General features: G+C 43.7%; 1 protein-coding gene across 1 annotated transcript in view; it reads right to left on the bottom strand.

Moving 5' to 3' along the window:
• The window catches only part of BCAT1 (branched chain amino acid transaminase 1), a 102259-nt gene that overhangs the window by 67584 nt on the left and 18020 nt on the right, over window positions 1-16655 (bottom strand). The window lies entirely within an intron of this gene.

Below are 16655 nucleotides of genomic sequence, written 5' to 3'. Positions count from 1 at the left end.
CGCGCCTCCCGGTGCGTAAAACCGAAGCCCCGGTCCCCGCCACCTGGTCTCCGCCTGGGGCACGAGCGTGCGCTCCACGAGCGAGCGCCTTTCCAAACGCAGGCACTTCAGGGACATCTTTATTTACCAAACATCCCCGGGGTAACCGGCCCGGACACGCCTTTCGGCCAGGGCGAGGGCAAACTTGGGGGAATTTAATTAACATTAGGGGAGAGTTTCCGCGGACAGAACGGCCCCAAGCTTCTGCCCCCGGGGGTTTGGGATCCGGGATCGGCAGTGGCGCCCTGGCTCTTTCTGCCGCCGACCCCCGCGTGCACACTGATGAGGCAGAACGTGAACCTAGGGTTGGGATTTCTCTGCACCACCTCCTCAAGTCGGATTTGAGGTGGGGTGTTGCGGGGTTACAGGGATGACGTCCTCTGAGGGCTCTTTCTGCCCGAAGACCTGGGATGCCACTTGCATCCAGCCATTCAGTGTTCTCGGGCAAAATAAAGAGCCCAATCCAACTGACCCGGTCTCGGCTGTAAGCCCGTGAGAGCAATATTTAGAAAGACAGCTGATAGAGCAACCATTGAAAGGAAAAAGGAAGCTACTGCCTCCTCTGCGTGTTCTCCCAGGGCGACGTCAGCTTAAGTTAGGAGCCTTTCTGGGCTTTGAAATTAATAGGAAGTGGTGACTCTGGCTGATTTGTTCTTGGAAAGGGGTTTATTCTGGGTAAGAGCGGTTAAATCTGGTCTGGTTTTAGAATTTCTTACAGTCATAAAGACAATATAGCTCTGACCTTATCAACTCAGAAAACAGCATTCACTTCCCTCTTCGTCCCTCCCCTTCATAAAAGGCATAGAACAGCCTCTTAGGTTTGGGTGGAGTCCCAAGCACCAGCCTAGGTAGGTCACGTCTGGCTGGAGACCAGAGTCTCTGAAGAAATTTAAAATCGAATTTTAAAATAAAATTTAAAAAAAAGTATAGACTAAACTCCAGGGCTGCCATTTTCCAACCTTGTCCCCGTGCCTAAAAATAAGAAACCCTTAGGTGAAGAACTCTTAACAATTTGCGTTCAAAAGCTTGGCTTAGGGGCGCCTGGGTGGCTAGTCGGTTAAGCATCGGACTTCAGCTCAGGTCGTGATCTCAGGGTTGGTGAGTTCAAGCCCCATAACGGACCCTGCATGATGGTATGGAACCTGCTTGGGATGCTCTCTCTCTCTCTCTCTCCCTCTCTCTCTGTCCCTGTCCTGCTCGCTTGTGCTCACTTTCTCTCTAAATAAATAAATTAATAAACAAACAAAAAAAAAAAGCTTGGTGTAAATGACTACACCAGACATGCATCAAAGCCTGGTGTTGTTTTAAAGATAGATATTACACAGCTCCAATTTTCTTGGTATTTTAAGTGTTACTTGTAAACCCTCCCTTTTCTTTTTCTTTTTAATTTTTTAAATATTTATTGTTGAGAGACAGAGCATGAGTGGGGGAGGGGCAGAGAGAGGGGGAGGCACAGAATCTGAAGCAGGCTCCAGGCTCTGAGCTGTCAGCACAGAGCCTGATGTGGGGATCGAACTCAAAGACTGTGAGATCATGACCTGAGCTGAACGAAGTCAGACACATAACCGACCAAGCCACCCAAGCGCCCTCAAACCCTCCTTTTTCAATCAAGAAAACATACTAGGGGCGCCTGGGTGGCTTAGTCGGTTAAGCGTCCGACTTTCGCTTAGGTCATGATCTCGCGGTTCGTGGGTTCGAGCCCCGCGTCGGGCTCTGTGCTGACTGCCAGCTCAGAGCCTGGAGCCTGTTTCAGAGTCTGTGACTCCCTCTCTCTCTGACCCTCCCCTGCTCACGCTGTCTCTCTCTCTCTCTCCTAGAAATAAATAAAAAAACATTTTAAAAAAATTTTAAAAAAGCAAAAAAAAGAAAAAAGAAAACATACTAGTAGGCAGAGGCACCTGGGCGGCTTGGTCGGTTAGGTGTCCAACTTCGGCTCAGGTCAGGATCTCCTGGCTTGTGGTTCAAGCCCCGCGTCAGGCTCTGTGCTGAACGCTTGCTCAGAGCCTGGAGCCTGCTTCAGATTCTGTGTCTCCCTCTCTCTGTTCCTCCCCTGCTCATGCTCTATCTCACTCTGCCTCAAAAACAGATTAATGTAAAAAAAAAAATTTTAAAGAATGAAGTTATTGAAGAATTACCACAGTGCCACCTATACCTTTTGGCTCTTCAGAGCCAGCATTTGTGCAGGTGCAATCCATATTAACGGTTTCTATTTCCCCCCACTTCCAGTGGCTACAATTTGACTCCTGTCATTTTATTCCACCTGTACAAGGTTCCTAATGGCCTTCATTTCATTCAACCCAATGGTTTGTTTCCTGTGTCTTGTCGTGGCTGAACCTATATGCTGATGGCTCCCAAACATATATTTTTTTTAGTCCACCTCTCTCCTGAGCAGTGAGTACTTACAGCCAAAAACTGTGTCTAAAATACTTATTGTGTAACATTTGCAAAGGCACTGGACTAGGTGCTGGGGATGTAGTGTGAGCGTACCTCCATTGCATTATCATGCATTGCTGTTAGCCACATAGAAAAATGGTACTTGTGTTAACAGGGCACCTGGGTGGCTCAATCGGTAAAGTGTCCGACTTTGGCTCAGGTCATAATCTCATGGTTCGTGGGTTCGAGCCGCGCGTCGGGTTCTGTGCTGACAGCCAGCTCAGAGCCTGGAGGCTGCTTTGGATTCTGTGTCTCCCTCTCTCTCTCTGACCCTCCCCTGCTCACGCTGTCTCCCTCTCTCTCTCTCTCTCTCAGAAATAAATTAAAAAACTATTTAAAAATTTATAAAAAAAAAGAAAAAGAAAAAGAAAAATGGCACTTGTGTTAAAAAGCAGCAACAACTAATCCTACCAGTGTAAAATAGCAAAAGTAACAAGTGCTACCTGTGCTTTACAGAAAGGTCCAGAAGGGCTTTCTGGCAAGGGATCCTTACCGGAGACTTAGGGGATAAAAATATTTACTATAAGAGGGAATGAAAAACATCTGGGATGAAAGTGAGTTCCAGGAAAAAACATCTCTGAGAAGGGAAGAAATGTGGTGCTTACAAAAGTTAGAAGAGAGACAAGACAGGGCTGGAGTGGAGACAGGCAGGGTGCTCGGGTCCAGGGGAGATTGTGAGGGCTGGCAGAGAGCCAGCCACATGGTGTCTCTTAAAGAGCGTTAGAGGATAATTTCCCTGATAAAGTATGACTATCATATACATATAGAATGAATTTATGTTATAGTCCATGTAACTATAATGAAGTTACCAGGCAGGTATTAAAACTTGTTCAAAGAACAGACACATTTCTGGGTCAAGAACAGTGACATGAATTGGCAATGGACATGAAACCAGCTTCTTCCACAATAGGGAAGATCATTTAATTGAATCCTGACGTTCAGAATTGATTTTCATGTCCCCTGACAAGAATTATTTTGCACTCCTATTAGTTATCTGTAGAGTAACTCAAAAACAATGAAACAACATAAAAACACAATGAAAGAACTCACAGAATCCTAAGAACAAGAAAAACCATCCAAAGGGTAGGATTAGGTAGGGAACAGGGTGGGGGTTGACGGGATTGAAGTGCACTCTGGCTGCAGCTGGGAGATTGGAGGAGGGTCTGGCTGGAGAGAAATGGATTTATGAGAAAGCTATCATAGGACCCACATAAGTGGTGATCCTATGAATACGTTGGATTTGGCAGGTGGTAGGTGATACGGATGGAGAGAAGCAGTCAGATTTCTACAATCTTCAGACAGAGTGGACAAGAGGAAGAACAGGGAGAGACAGGTGCCAAGAAGGGCGCCTTGGATTCTTTCTGGCTCGCTCTTCTGGTTGTGAAATTCAAAAGAAAGATAGAGGACTAAAAGACGAGCAATCAGGAGTCTGGTTTGGGGCATACTGAGTCTTTGGTCTCTGAGCCTGGCTGTTAGACAAATGCCTGTTTGAAGCTCAGGTGAGAGGTCTGGTTTAGAAGTAGACATTTGATGAGTCAGTGGCATGCAGGTGGTAACTGAAGCTACCGGTATGAATCAGAATGTCCCATCTGTGCCTCTGTAAAATGGAACAACGGCAACACTTCATGTTTGCCAAATGGGATGGACTATCATGACGTATGTACCATACGGTTCCTTAGAACCTTGTCTGGTAAGTGTTAATCCCTCAATAAATGAAGGTAATGATCAGCTATCTCCTTTGGCAAACATTTTCTTAAAGGGCCAGATAGTAAATATTTTAGACTTTGAGGGCCATGGGGTCTTTGCTGCAATTATCCGGATCTACTGAAGTATGGCAAAAACAGCCACGATAATATGTAGAAGAACAGGTATGGCTGGGTTCCCATAAAACTGTATTTACAAAAACAGGACAGAGCAGATTTGGCCTGTGGGTGGTGGGCTACTGACCCCTACTCTATGTAGTTGTCCTAACTAGAAACGTAAGGGTCCTCCTTCAAGCACAACCACGTGATCACCAACATCCATACATTCTTCCTCCAAATATCCTGATGGTCGCCATTTCTCCAGCCATATTATTGCCATACTAGTACCAAACAGCTACCGGGTAGCCTCTGCATCCTCAGCCTTTCTTCCGCTTAAGCCTTTCTTAGCATGGTCATCAGAGAAACCGTCTCAAAATGCAAATCTGAACATACCTCTTCCGGGCCAATAAAGTCCTCAAAGCTTTACATCATCCATATGACAAAATAGTTTTAAAGATTTCAATTTTTTTATTTCTTTAGAGAGAGTATGTGTGTGAGTGAGGGAAGGGAAGAGAGAGGGGGGACAGAGGATCCGAAGTGGGCTCTGCAGGGACAGCAGCGAACCCGATGGGGGGAGGGGCTCAAACTCAAGAACTGCAAGATCGTGACCTGAGCTGAAGTCAGATGCTCAGCGGACTGAACCATCCAGGCACCCCTATGACAAAATAGTTAGCAAGCTCTCCCACCCATCCCAAATTCTGACTCCTGCCCCTGACTCTTCGGCTCACCGTTTCCTACTCTCCCTCTGTCCAGCCACACATTTAACTATTTCAGTCCTTCTTTGGGGCATCGGGCCTTCTCACAGCTGGCCATCTGCCTGAAACAGTCTCCTGCCATTGCCTGGCTCTTTCATCCCTCCTTTCTCAATTTATGTGGCATTTCGTCCCTGGGGAGGCACCCCTGAACCCCTATCAAGGGTGTCATAGGCCCCTCTCTGCTATTTATTTTCATAGAATTCTTTCTGCTTTAAAATAATTGTCATACTTTATTCTATTTGATTAGTGTTGCTCTAATTTCTGTGACGGAAAATTGTGCCTGTCTGTCTGCCTAGCAGGACCCCTCACCCAGTGCCAGGCACAAGGTTGAGATTTAACTATCCGTTAAATTGTAACTCTCTGGTTTTTAAAAAGTATATATTTAATATGCTTTGGAATTTTCACTGCCAAAGTTTATAAGATACTGGACTAAAAATGTCCTCAGATCCCCACTCTACCCCTAGATGGAGGCTTCTTTCTTCACCAAAAAGTCTCTCCCTCACCCTAACTCTTTCTCTTTCCTTTTCCTCTCTTCTCTTCCTCCTGCTATTCCTTCTGTTCCCTTAACCAGTCATAACAGGAGTTTTCAATGTATTAAGAGATCGGAGTAGTGCTTTCCAATGGAACTTTCCACAAGGATGGACATGTTCTGTAGCTGCACCAAGCCACATGTGACAACTGAGCATTAAAACGTGGTTCGTGTGCCTCAGGAATGGAAGTTTTAATTTTCCTTAATTTTCATTTATATTTAATAGCCACAAGTGGCTCTGGTCTCAGTGCAGGTTTGGGCAGAGTCATATGTTTGGGCATAGTGGAAGGTTGGTATCCTGGATCTATCACCTTTTAGCTCTATGACGTTTGGCAAATTACTAACCTATTTTGAGTCTCACATTTAAAATCTGAGTAGGGGTGGCGCCTGGGTGGCTCGGTTGAATGCCTGATTCTTAGTTTTGGCTCAGGTCAGGACCTCATGGTTCAGGGTTCAAGCTCTTCATAGGACTGTGTGCTTACAGCACAGAGCCTAGTTGAGATTCTCTCTCTCCCTCTCCCATGTTCTCTCTTTCTCAAAACTGAAATACAAAATAAAATAAAATTAGGTTGGGGCGCCTGGGTGGCTTAGTCGGTTAAGCGTCCGNATAAAATAAAATAAAATAAAATAAAATAAAATAATAAAATAAAATTAGGTTAAGGAATAAAGCAGTGATGAGATCCAGCATGAAGATATGTATAAAGGACTCAGCATTACTTATCATCTTGCTCAATAAATGTTAGCTATTGTTACATTTTTATTTTTTAAAAACATTAAAAAATAATGATTGTTTTTCACCTGTAAGTAGTAGCCCTTGGGTTATATATATATTATATGGGAGAAAATCTTAAAAATATCTACTTAGCTTTTCAAATGTTCCTTTTTTTAATAATCAAAAGTTTAAAAGTAAGGCTCAGATTGGCTCATAAAACAAACTACGTACCTATTCTTTACATGCTTTCTAGTTGCTATTGGGAAAGCACAGACGAGTGAGGGACAGATTTTACCTGCCCTGAGAAAGCCCCATCTCCCGTATCTGGGAAGGTGAACCAGAAAGAAATCTTGACAAAAGAATTAGTTGGGTTTATTTCATGCCAAACCCTGTTAGTCGAGTAAAATGAAGAATTCTTCATAGTTACCATATGTTTCCTAGGTCTATTGCAACAAAGTATCATAAACTGGCTAGCTTAAAACCACAGAAACTTACTGTTTTGCAGTTCTAGAGGCTAGCTGTGGGCAAGGCATGGCTACCTTTAAAACCTGCACTGCAGGGGCTCCTGGGCAGCTCGGTTGTTCAGCTCAGGTCATGATCTCAGGGTTCGGGTGTTCAAGCCCCTCATTGGGCTCTGCGCTGACAGCTCAAAGCCTGGAGTCTGCTTCAGATTCTGTCTCTCTCTGTCTCTGTCTCTTTGCTCCTCCCCTGCTTGTGCTTTTAATGTGAGAGCACATGAAAAAAAAAAAAAAAAAAAACCTGCAGTGAAAAATCCTTTGCCTCTGTCCCAGCTGCTGGCAACCCCAGGTGTCCCTTGGCTAACAGCTACAGCAGAGTCTCCATAAGGGGAGATTACAGGTATCTCCATATCCCTGCTAAGGACACAATTCATACTGGATTAAGGCCCCACCTAATTCAGTTTCACTTCATCTTAACTTGATTACATCTGCAAGAACCCCCATTTTCAAATGAGATCACATTCACAGGTATTGAAGTTTAGGATTCCAAGATATCTTTTGGGGGGGGGGACTCAATTCAACCCATGACAGTTAACTAACTTTAACTTTATTTTAAATTTAATGATCATGACATTTTTAATGTCATGTTTTCTATTTTGAGCAATATATATTTTTTTACCAATAAAATGAACCAATTTATAAAATAAAAGGACTTTCACACAATGCTCCATTAGTACTTTATGGTTTTATGGGGACAGATTCTTTTTTTTTTTAATTTTTTTTTTATTGTTTTTAATTTATTTCTAGGAGACAGAGAGAGAGACAGCGTGAGCAGGGGAGGGTCAGAGAGAGAGGGAGTCACAGACTGAAACAGGCTCCAGGCTCTGAACTGGCAGTCAGCACAGAGCCCGACGCGGGGCTCGAACCCACGAACTGCGAGATCATGACCTAAGCGAAAGTCGGACGCTTAACCGACTAAGCCACCCAGGCGCCCCTATGGGGACAGATTCTTAACGAAATTTACTTACTACAAAAGATCAATCACAGAAGCATAGCTCTAGATGTTTCCTTTCCTTTCTCGCCCCATTCAGTAAGACACCAATTCATGCTAAAACTTCTACATGCACATTTCTCCACCTGCTTCTCTCCTTCCTTGATCCCCCTCACCGGGCGATAGTCTCTCCATTGGTCACCTTGGTGGCATCCTGGATCTTCTACCTTCTCCTCTATCTGATACATCCTCTGTGCTGTCATCAGAGTGCTTGCTCTAAAAGGTGTCTAAACCATAAGAATATCTGCTACTGATCCAGCCACTTACAATATTGTGGGTACTTTGGGTGTGCATCTTCCTACCTAATACTGGAAAGTGGTCCCACCCCCACCCCACAGATGCTATTTTCTTGATTTTCAGAGATGTTAGCTAAATTTCCCAAGATCAATGTGATAGGTCAAGTCAGTGTGACCACCAGGTATGTGATCTTACCTACAATTCTGAGTCATTCCAATGGCTTCCAATTTTATGACTGTACACCCAGAAGGAAAAGCTTTAGCATATGTAGCAGACTGTAGTTTTCAAAGATGGCCACAATATGACTGTCCGTTACACATGCTCTTCTGCTCAACCCCATCACGAGGTGGTTTCTCTTTCCCTGCACTTTTGCATCTGGGTAGGCCCTGTGACTGTTCTGACCAATGGAATATGGCACAAATGTAGAAGTAACACGGTTCCAATTTTAAGGGCACCCTTGAACTGGCCTGGAAGCTTCTGCTTCTTTCCTCTTGGAAGGCATGGGGTCTCCCCCATTTGTAACCCCGACACCATGCTGTAAAAATCCTGAGCCTGAGGGAGAGGCCACGTGTAGGCTCACTAGTCAACAACCCAGATGGGCTCCCTGCTGACATCCAGCATCAACTGCAGGTAGAAAACCACCCTGCTGAACCCAGACAACTTACAGACCATGAGAGACAATAGTACCTTGCTGTTTTAAGCCAGAACGTTTTGAGTTGGTTGGTTATATAGCAATATATATGCTTAACCAACGCAGCATGCAAGCCTAACGTGTTTGTTTAGTTGTCATGAAAATAACCTCATACATAATAAGTCATACACACAGATAGTAAAAAAGATGAGATAATCTGAAAAATTCATATTTTAAAATATCTGCTGAATTATGGTTGTTTTCTTATACCATCCTTTGCTAAAGGCCCCAATATATACAAGACCCAAGTAATCATTAATGACAGTAGACATAAATGCCTTTTAAACAGTCTTCTTGATGATAAAAAATTTTGTGGCCCACTGTCAGTTCTGATTAAATCATTGATATTTTTATCTTGGGATACGGATAATGGAGAACTTGCAATAAGAGGTGACAAAATATTAGCTGTCTTGTTTTTGTTATATCCTTGTGTTTATATTACCAGTATTTTCTTTATTCGGATCCTCTGCTTTTAATTTTTTTGTTGGTGTTTGCATTGTTTGCAGAAACCTTTGAAGGCCAGTTGTCCCTTTTTGCAAGGATTATCAATTAACACTGGCTGGCATAATCTGTAAGTCTCCTTAACCAGGCTCACACAAATTGCCACAATCACAACCTGCTGAAAGAGGAAAACTGCAGGCGACCCCTTGGGGCAGTGAAGCTGCCCTCCCTGTCCCCAGGGAAAGTGTATGATAGTGGTCATCTGGTGCACAGACTGAGCAGAGGGTGCCCAGCTTGACCCCTGCGAGTTACATGAGTAATTTTTTCCTACATATTAAAGAAAACACACACACAATCAAGGCTTCTGACACCCCAGTGGTCTCTGTTGCGTCCACTCCCCTTGGAAACCCCCCAGGCTCCGGAGCAGACTCCTGAGCTCAGTCTGTGTGTGGGGTTCTACACATCCTGGACCTGACAGGATTCTTTAATCTCTCACTTCCTGCCCTTCCCCTCCCCCTCATTTGCACTTCCCATCTTCCTTTGTCCACGGAAGAAACTCTCAGCATGGCACCCCGTGAGGTCATCTGGCAGCACCCTAGAGAGAAGTGACGGGACAGAGAAACCAACACCTGGAAGCTTCCAGAAAGAATCTAGACTAGAAATTTCACTTCATGTCTGGAAACAAGTAAGATTTTTTCCCCCCCTGAGAGAGAGAGGCAGCATGAGCAGGGGAGGGTCAGAGAGAGGGGGAGACACAGAATCCGAAACAGGCTTCAGGCTCTGAGCTGACGGTCAGCACAGAGCCCGACGCGGGGCTTGAACCCACGAACCGTGAGATCATGACCTGAGCCGAAGCCGCATGCTCAACAGACTGAGTCACCCAGGCGCCCCAGATCTTTAAACAACCTTTGTCATTGCTCCTGCTGTTTCCATCTTTAACACAGCTGAGTGTGGACTATGTCGACGCACACCAAACTTCCAGTTTCTAATGCCATCCTCCACCCCTAGTGGGGGAGAAACAGCAGTGAGACAGAGACAGACATGAAGCCTGGCGGTGGGTTTATGGTGACTTGATTTGAGGTTTTGCTGACATGATAATCTGAACCAGCCACTTCTTTATGCTCTGGAGGCTTGCTGGACAATTTGGAGTGAACGGAAGAGGAGCTTTTCCTTTGTAGAGGAGGGGAAGTGCCGTTTCGTAACGGGAAGTGGCAAAGAGAACTGGCGTGATGCTTCCTCCTTGGCAGGGCTTAGGAAAGACTTAAAAGTCAGGAGCCTTGAAACTGGTTGGCTTCCTAGCATTCGTGGGTCCAGTGTACCGCTTCGGAAGGTCATCCTGCACCTTGCAAGGGGTATACGTTCTGCAGGCTGGACACGCTGGCTTAGCCTCACATTTACTAGGGTAGTTATGGTGCTTGATTACTGCCCTGCTTGTTTGTACAGCATCTTCTGCCTGTAGGGGTGGTGACTTCATTTTCTTTTGGATTTCCGGTCCTTAGTACACAACTAGGCCAATGTATGAACCTCAAAGAACATTTTCTGGATAAATTTTTGGAATATATAAATCCACCATGTTTTTGTTTAAGTAGAAATTAATATGATGGATGTTGGCTAAACTTATTGGAGTAATAAAAACATTGATAGACAAGCTGATACATTTTACACACACACCACACACACACACACACACACACGGAGAGAGAGACAGAGAGCAAGAAAGAGACACCTGTGTAAACTCTATTGTGTCAGACATAAAAGAATCAAAATACATTTCAATGTGCTCATTTGTTAAGCTGTGTCATTGGTATATTAAAACTTACTCATGAAAACTGCCTTTATTTACAAGGTATTTTGCTTATGTCCCCTAATTTCTGGATAGTCAATTTGGAACCTTTTTCTGAATCTTATTAAGCCATGAGTTCTGAGTTCATTACAAGATTTTGTTTCAAGCACTAGCTCTACTGTCTAGTTAATATGTGACCTTGACAAATCAGCTAATGTCTCTAAACCTCACATTAATCTCTCTGAACTTCAGCTACCTTCCCTATAGAGGTGAAAATGAAATTTGTAAGTGAGAGCATTTTGCAAACCATTGAACAGAGCATGTCACAGTTGTTCCTTTGTTCTAACATAAGGTGATCGAGGTTACAGAGACTATCATACAACAGGGCAGCACATAGACGGTCGAGTGACATTGCCAGACTACACAATTCTGCAAGCTCCATCCAGTGACTACACCTCTCTGTACCTCACTTTCTCCATTTGTGAAATAACTGCGAATAATTGAGTTTTCATGAGGACTAAATGAGACATTCACAGAAGCCCATGCTGGCACTCAGGGAGTTCGCAATTTATGCCAGTTATAATTATTACAGTGAAGATTCATATTGAATCTGAAGGTATTTAAAGAAAATTTGGCACCTGTGAAACTGTAATTATCATTTTAGAGCAAAGAAAGGATCCACAGATACTTCACTTCTCTGCAAACCGAACCTTGTTGTATGGCTTCCTTAGAACCCTGCTGCCTGGCTGAAAGGAGGTAGTTTGGCCTTAGCTGCTCCATAAGCAAATAAGGAGCATGTGGCCAGAACTTCTACCATTGTACTGGAAGGTCCAGGTATTTTTAGCCTTTCCTCAGACTACTGGAGCAATTTTCTACTGGGGATCCTTCATTGTTTGGATCTGGTGCAGTGCTCAAGTGTGTTAAAACTTGCATCCTCAAAAGGTCTGTTAACTTATTTCTCTACTTTAAAAAACTGGTATGGAAGCTTTCTCACCAATGATGGTGACATTTTTTCCCACTGTAAGTAAGCCCAATAGATAACAGTCTCAATTTACAAAACAGATACATCATAGGGTTTCTGATCTGCAAAAGCTTTGCCACAGACGGCTTTTTAAAAAAAAAAAATACTTATTTTTGAGAGAGAGAGACAGAGCACGAGCAGAGGAGGGGCACAGAGAGGGAGACACAGAATTGGAAGCAGGCTCCAGGCTCTGAGCTGTCAGCACAGAGCCCAACGTGGGGCTCGAACTCATGAGATCATGACCTGAGGTGAAGAAGTGAAGTGGGATGCTTAACTGACGGAGCCACCCAGGCACCCCTACAAATGGCTTTAAATAACAATTTGCTTTGTGCACTTGAATGGGATTAGTGTACAAAATAAAAGCCGGTATTATGACTTTAAAATAATGCAATCACCTATTGGATAAAAATAATCTCAATAGCAAAGAACTGCATTTCTCTCCACCAGTGTATCTTCTGCCATAAAACAAGACAATTTTAAAAGTATTGGCATACCTGTGTGTTTTAGGTTTACGTGGTGTTTTTTTTGCCGTGGTGACTCCAGCTATTTCAAATCATCAGAATAATAGCCTATTTCAGATCAAATAAAATATCCTAGAACAGATCTAAATTGCAATTCATCATCACCAAACAACTCTTTAAAGCAGATAGCAGTAAAAAGTAATTAAGAATTAGGAACCTAACTTTCTCCATAGAGAATTCTTCATAGGAACTTGTGGAAATATAAGATAAAGAAGACTAATGAGAAACAATTTGGGAGGCAGCGCAAGGATTATTAAGGGACATGTATGCTAATAGTTAATTCTATGGGCAATGGGGAACCTTTTCAAAGCACTTGATTCAAGAAATTACAGGTGGGGCACCTGGGTGGCTTAGTCAGTTAAGCATCTGACTCTTGATTGCTGCTCAGGTCATGATCTCATAGTTTGTGAGTTCCAGGCCCACACAGGGCTCTGTGCTAACAGTGCGGAGGCTGCTTGGGATTCTCTCCCTCTCTTTCTGCCCTGCCCACACTCGGGCACACGTGCATGCACACACACTCCCTNAAAAAAAAAAAAGTTACAGGTGATATTATCCTCCCAAGAATGTGAAGATAGGGTCAAAGCAAGAGGAACTGAAAGATGGATGCCCTTTGGGGAGTTATTCCGGCCTCCTGGGGCCTGACACAGAGACCAGGAGCAGACAGTGAGTGGTAGCAATTCTGCAGTCTACAGAAAGCATACAGCCCAGATGGCAGACAAGGCTCAGACAGCCAATTTTTACTCGAAAGCCTCCAGTCTCCCCGCATCGTGTTTTACATGTGTAAGCATGAATGGACAGTTCTGCAGGATGGAGGACTCTTGAATGTGAGACTGTTCTAAATCTGAAGCCACAGAGCCAAAAGCCAATATCCTCTGGGTTTCTGCCCTCACTGAGTCTGATTTGTGCTTTTCCAGAAAGTCAGCTTTCATAGTGTGGTGCTTGTGGTGTTGAGGCATGTTACATACCAGTCAGGAGGCATCCTCAGCGCTTCGCTTTCTTGATCCCAAGAGATATCAAATACCCTGGGGACCTTTGTGTTATTTAAGGAGACATTCAGCACCATTCCCTCCACCTCAGGGCAGCCAGTGGACAAACTTTATAAGACGTTTGTAGAGGGAGTGGATTTATGATGTATCCGTGGTACATTTTAATAGCTCCCATTAGTCACCACTCGAGAAACTTCAGAGTTCCTCTCTGAATCCCCTCCATGCCCCATCCTCATTTCTATAACTTTCTGCCCCTAGAATACATAGCTTGTGTTTACAGATTACCAGGCACACGACAAAGGAAAGCATGAATAAAAGAAAAGAAAAAAAAGGAAAGCTGTCTTAGTCCATTCGGACTACTGTAACAGAGTACTGCAGACTGGGAAGCTTATAAACAACAAACATTTCTTCCTCACAGTTCTAGAATCTGGAAATCCAGAATCGCAGGGCCAGCATGGCTGGGGAGGGCCCTCTTTCAAGTTACAGACTTCTCATTGTCCTCTCATGATGGAAGGGGTAAGGGATCTGTCTAGAGCCTCTTTGATAAAGCAGTAATCCCAGTCCTGAAGGATTAGTCACCTCCCAAAGGCCTCTCCTCCTAATGAACGCTATGTCCCCTGTATGGGTTAAGATTCAACATGTGATTTTGGGGGGCACACATTCAGACCATTAAACGAGTCCCAAATTATTTAATAGTTGTTAGGTGGTGGACACACACATACGTTTTAGTGAAAGAACCAGGGTTCCTTATAACCTGGCATGTGAATCTGTTGTGCTCATCAGACAAGTCATCAAAGATTTGAGAGTTAATTTATTTGAATAGATATAATAGTGCTACCTGACAAAAAGCTATGAGCATACACACATGAACACAAGATGTTCCTTATATGAACAGTTAACATACTCCGTAATAACAACCACCCTCTAGCAGAGGCACCCTTCATCAGGCCCTTAGTTCCACACACATTGTATGCTCACACCACTATAAGGTAGATATTATTATAAACCCTATTTTACAGAAGCGAAAATTGGAAGAGGTTTGATGATTTGCTAAGATGACTCACAGGATTCAGTGCTCACAGCTATGAATTATTACAGGATAAAGAAGGACACAAGGCAAAAATCAGTAAAGGGTAGAAGCACATGGGACAAAGTTCAGAGAAACCCAGGACTGTCCGGGCGTCCTCTTCCAGTCAGTCACACAGGACAAGTTGAGCAACAGGTTGAGATTCCTCCAGCAACAAGTTGAGATAAGCAGCCAGTCACACACAGAGAGTCAGAACCCTGAGGCTTTTCTTTCCTCGAAGCAGCTTTATTGTGCCGGCATGGGCTCAGCAGGCTAAGACCCCAAAAGGCTGAACCCCAAGTGCAGCAGGGGTTGGTTGCCTTTTGTACTATGTTTGCTCCTTCGTTTCCCATGTATGGTAACATACTGAAGTCTGAAGAGGCGGTAGACTTTACAGAGTCATGAGGAATGTCATGCATATGTACATTGCCAGGTTGCCTTCCCTTGTCTTGAGGTATTCACCACATTCCTTAGGGAGGGGGTCTACCTCAAACACATGTGAAATGCTGACTGCCAGGGAAGCACATTTGAGACTCAGTGCCCAAGGTCATTACTGGGAGCTGGTCATGTAAGCACCTTCTACCTAGCACATACCAAAATTTCACACTCCCAGAAGGAAAACAGTTGTCAGCAAAAACTGCATTGTTTGTACACATAGTTTAGGTACAGTGAACCTTTCTTATCCGGGAATTGTGGGAGCCCTCTCGAAATGGAACTTCCTAGACAACAGCTAAAGCCAGCCCTGCAAACAGACATTTCCAAGACGGGCATTTTCAGGCCTGCTTCCTTAACTCTCTTCTGCACAGGAATAGACAAGATTAACCATGGAGATGCAGAAGATAGGAGCTATCTTTCAGGGTAAGAGACACGAAGTATTCAAGTACATTTATGTTCACTTTAGAGATACCCAAACTGGGTATCAGGAAGGCTGCCTTGACCAGAATAACAGACCTAGAATGAGGCAGAGCTGGCACTAGAACCCAGGCCTCAGACTACATGGGGGCACTTAATGAATATTAAAGTAGAAAGCAGTGTGGGCAGTCCCCATCTATCTCATCAATTCATTTCATTTTTACTTATTTTCTGTCAGATCTTATTACAAAACAGACAAAATCCAAGTTGATTTTGCACAGGTAGCTTCTAGTCTGTGTGAAGGCATGATTAGAGCCCTAGACAATTTCAAGCAAGTATACTGGTAACTTACTTTTTCATTTCCTTTCTTTTCTAGATGGAGGAGACCATAAACTGCCATCAATCTATTGAAAATATCGTGAGTCATCCTTAACAGCTTGTAAGAAAATAACAATAACTATTTATAATGAGAGAGAAGGGAGAGAAAGGGAAACGTCTTCTTTATACCAGAATACTGGCTGATTGAGGCTGAAAATAAAAGAATTAGACCAGTTAAGGGATACTAAAGTCATCAAATGAAAAGTTGTTGGAGACTGGGATATTTACACAGTTTCAAAGTAACATGCACCAATTACATATTAATTAAAAGGGAGGGAATGCCCCTTTATGAGGGAGAGAGATGTTGGCCATCATGACCAAACTTAACATGACTAATGGAGGTACCAACATCGTGTGTCTCCTGATGTGAGGCAATGAGGAGAATACAATCTTATGCTGGTGGTATTCTAACCAGGAGGCTCAGCCTGGATCTAATAAAGCAAAACTAGCCAAATCCAGAATGTGGGCCATCCTACAAAGCAACTGGCCTGAACTCTTTAAAAAAAACAAACAAACCCAATATTCATAGCAGCACTATCAACAATAGCCAAATTATGGAAAGAGCCCAAATGTCTATCAACTAGTGAATGGATAAAGAAGATGTGGCGTGTACACACACACACACACACACAGTGGAATACTGCTCAGCAATGAAAAAAATGAAAGATTGCCATTTGCAACAACGTGGATAGAACTGGAGGGTATTATGCTAAGCGAAATAAGTCCGAGGAAGACCAAATATATGATTTCACTCATATATGGAATGTGAGACACTTAACAGATGAGCGTAGGGGAAGGGGAGGAAAAATAAGATAAAAACAGAGAGGGAGGCAAACCATTAAGAGTCCCTTAAATACAGAGAACAAACTGAAAGTTGCTGGGGGGGGGGGGCGGTGCAGA

This window comes from Crocuta crocuta, unplaced genomic scaffold, assembly GCF_008692635.1.
Source record: "Crocuta crocuta isolate KB4526 unplaced genomic scaffold, BGI_CrCroc_1.0 scaffold176, whole genome shotgun sequence".
NCBI classification, from domain to species: Eukaryota; Metazoa; Chordata; class Mammalia; order Carnivora; family Hyaenidae; genus Crocuta; species Crocuta crocuta.
This window is presented reverse-complemented; position numbering and strand designations above follow the sequence as displayed.